Source organism: Pinus tabuliformis, chromosome 7, assembly GCF_031772625.1.
Source record: "Pinus tabuliformis cultivar Carrire ecotype Pingquan chromosome 7, CPIR1, whole genome shotgun sequence".
NCBI classification, from domain to species: domain Eukaryota; kingdom Viridiplantae; phylum Streptophyta; class Pinopsida; order Pinales; family Pinaceae; genus Pinus; species Pinus tabuliformis.
The window spans coordinates 1,023,131,599-1,023,135,146 of NC_142293.1; the positions used below are offsets into that span (position 1 = coordinate 1,023,131,599).

General features: G+C 39.9%; 1 long non-coding RNA gene across 1 annotated transcript; it reads right to left on the reverse strand.

The window, feature by feature from the left end:
- Window positions 1-560: 560 nt before the first annotated feature.
- Window positions 561-1,417, reverse strand: LOC149251104 (uncharacterized). Its single transcript, XR_016265971.1, has 2 exons — window positions 1,011-1,417; window positions 561-686 (listed from the first exon to the last, which is right to left on the reverse strand). It is a non-coding gene; the product is annotated as an uncharacterized LOC149251104 (long non-coding RNA).
- Window positions 1,418-3,548: the final 2,131 nt, after the last annotated feature.

Consider the following 3,548-nt stretch of genomic DNA (forward strand, 5'->3'; position numbering starts at 1 on the left):
GTCAGAGGATCATTTTCCATGAAACTTAACAGGATGACACCAGTGGACTTTCTATGGACGAGTTTGCAGATCATAGCGCACATGTTCTACTTTGCCACCCCATGGTATACAGGACTTATTTGACGTCCTGGACTGACCTCGTAACCAAACCTCAATAACCAATGTAAAAGGAATTTTGACACAGAAGCTAAGACGAATAACTAACAACTATACTAAAGCTTAATACAAAAGAAAGAAAAACAATATACTCCACAGAATCAATACCAAAACAAAATGGTTCAAGCAATACAATGTCCCTGAAAATTGAAGGAAACAGAAAAACTCACTTAAGTGTTAAGCTGGCGAACGAAGCCAGAGAAGTTGTTGCGCTTGAAACAACGCGGCAGCAGATTTTGAGAGAATCGGTGGGCATCTCGAATAATAAAAATGTTGCCCGGGCTGCTTCAGGAGGCGACTGGGTCTATCCAAGGATGCTCCACCATGTCATAGGTCTTAGTAAGAAACAGAGGAATGGCGCTGCCTTGCAATCCTTCCATGAGCTGGGGCGGGACAGGAGGCTATGTTTGTGAACTCTCCTCTACGAAGCCAAGAGACGAAGCCAAGAGGTGAAGAGAAGAACCTTCTGCGGATGTCGCCATGGTAAGTAATTTACGACAGTGCCTTATCTTCATTTTCTGAAACCGTCGCTGCATCAAGAAGAGAAAACAATAAATACCCTCCACCTTCCTTCACAAATCAGTGCGTAAATGAATAGCAAATATCAAACCCATAACCAACATATCAGCTATTAGGACTTTCCTTAATATTTCCACTACTAGACTCCAACAAAGACTAAATGATGATCAGAGATAGAAACAGAAAACAGGAGGAAAGAAGAAGATCACAGGGAGAAAGCAGAACCAGAAAGGAAGAGGAAATCCCGTCATGAAAAATAGAAAGAAAGAAGTTGAAGAGAGGACAAAGAATGACTCAAAATAATCATAATTGCCCATAGTGGAAACCATTCTCACCACCAATGTTACACCTCTGGTCTGTCTTCTGTGATCTACAAAAATTTAGATTCGAAATTGGCAAGATTTTGTATCCTCCTCCGACGTAAATGTTCAACTGCAACTTCATCATCTTCTTCCTTTCTAATCTCCTTCACCAAATTCTCGTCAATCTGTCCGGGAACGCATCGCCTACCCAACTCTGCAACGTCGAAACTGATTGCGTATGTCTCCTGTTATCCTCTCCAACGCCAAGATGTCTTAGCTGTATACCTCCCCTTTCAGAGACGGGCACCCCACAATACCCAATTATGTAATCAATATATGTAAGCCTTTATCAATCAGTCATATCTATTCTGTAAACGATGTCGTTCAATCTATTAGTACATCAGTATTTACCGATAGCTCCCATAACAGGACTTGAGCTGTCTCTTGAGGCTGCCGTTGAATCGTCATGCTCTGCTGCAGAGATCATCAGACGTTAAGTACCAAAATCTCCAACATGGGCGGTCGACGTCTCATCCAATAAAACATTGGAAGGTTTCAGATAGCCATGAGCAATGGCCGTAGGGCGGTGATCGTGAAGATAAGCCAACCCATGGGCAACGATCTTGAGAATGCTCAGCCGGCTTTTCAAACCCAACTCGGTATTCTTTTCATTGCAATGCAAATGTTAATCAAGGCTTTCCCGCGACATAAACTCCATAACCAAAGATTGTTTATGGAAACTTGAGCATAATCCAATTAATCTCACCAGATTCTGATGTCTCACTCTTCCCAGCGTCATTCATTTCTTTTATAAGTCTCCTGTCTGCCGAGTGTATTTTTTTGACAGCAACGGCTGTGCCATCGTCTCAGACGCCATTAAACATGGAACCATGGCTTCCACGGCCCACAACGTTATCTGGGTACCCAAATCCATGATAGACTTCATCATATACAAGAACTTCATGGGTTTCCCCAGGGATTCTTGCAATTACAAAGGCCTGTCTGCAAGGTAGATGAGCTAACCCATCTTTCCATTTATACACAGCCTCTAAACACAACGGATTCTTGCAATTACAAAGTCCTGCCTGGAAGGCAGAGGAGCTAACGCATCTTTCCATTTAAACACGGCCTCTAAACACGGGATTCTTGCAATTACAAAGGCCTGTCTGGAAGGCAGAGGAGCTAGCCCATCTTTCCATATATGCACAAGCCTCTAAACCCAGAGGATTCTTGCAATTACAAGGGTCTGTATGAAAGGCAGAGGAGCTAACCCATCTTTCCATTTATACAGTCTCTTTCTGGGGTGATTGTAGACCCACATTTTGGAAGCTGAAGCTCTTGTGGGAAGTTCTTGTGGGAGTCGAGTTTAGACTTGAGAACGAGCTGAACAATATGGCTGATTTCAGACTCTGAGAATGACCATTGTGAACGGATCCAGAAAATGTTGTGGTTGAGCAGCAGTAATAAATACAGGGAGCCGAGTTTAGACTTGAGAACGAGCTGACCAATATGGCTTATTTCAGACTCTGAGAATGACCATTTTGAACGGATCCAGAAAATGTTTTGGTTGAGCAGCAGTAATGAATACAGGCAGCAGAGAAATGACAAACAACTATATAATCAAACTTGGCAGCAGAGAAATGACTTAGCAGGGCAGAGAAATGACAGACAACTATATGATCAAACTTGGCAGGCTCCTAAATCCAAAGATTTGATGGGCTGCGATGGGAGGCTTCTAAATTCACAGATGGTTGTTACGACAGCCGCCCGACCTCTGTTGTGCTGCCATCCAGCCTCCCACACTCTCTGATTGCGTATAACAGAGGGAATGACTTCATATTTTTTGAATTTTTGTTTTTGGAATTTTAATTTGAATTTAAATTCCGTGCTTGTGCTTTTCGTTGAGTGAGAAAGTGGTGGTGAGGTGCTTTTTTGTCGAAACACGACCATGTAAGGAAGTGGTGGGGTGCTTTTTCGTTGAAGTACACCTTTTACCACCTTTTACCATGTAAGAAGTGGTGAGGTATAAAGCCTATCACCTCATCCAATCTTTTAATCATTATTTAGAAGGGTTAATCCAATCTTTTAATCATTACTTACAATGGTAATCTTTTAATTATTATCCAAAATAGTTCGTCCTATTTTTTAATCATTATAAATAATGTTAAATGAGTCTTTTAATCATTATTTAGAATAGTTCATCTCATCTTTTAATCATTACTTACCATGGTAAGTGAATCTTTTAATATTACTTAGAATGGTTTATTTATTCTTTTAATTTTTTTTAGAATGGTAAATGATGCAACATTGTTTGCACTTTGTAATCATTACCAAATATTCTGGGCTTTCTATTTATCCAAATTACCTTTTTTTTGAATTTTTTAATTATTACTTAGAATGGTAAATGATGCAACATTGTTTTCATCCTTGTAACCATTATCAAGTCTTAATATATTTTTTGCTTTTCATATTCATCTAAATTAGCAAGTGTCATTTAAAGTGTGCTTTTTATTGTTTATTTGATGACTTAGAAGGTAATGGATATATAAAATAAATGTATGTAGAGAAAGG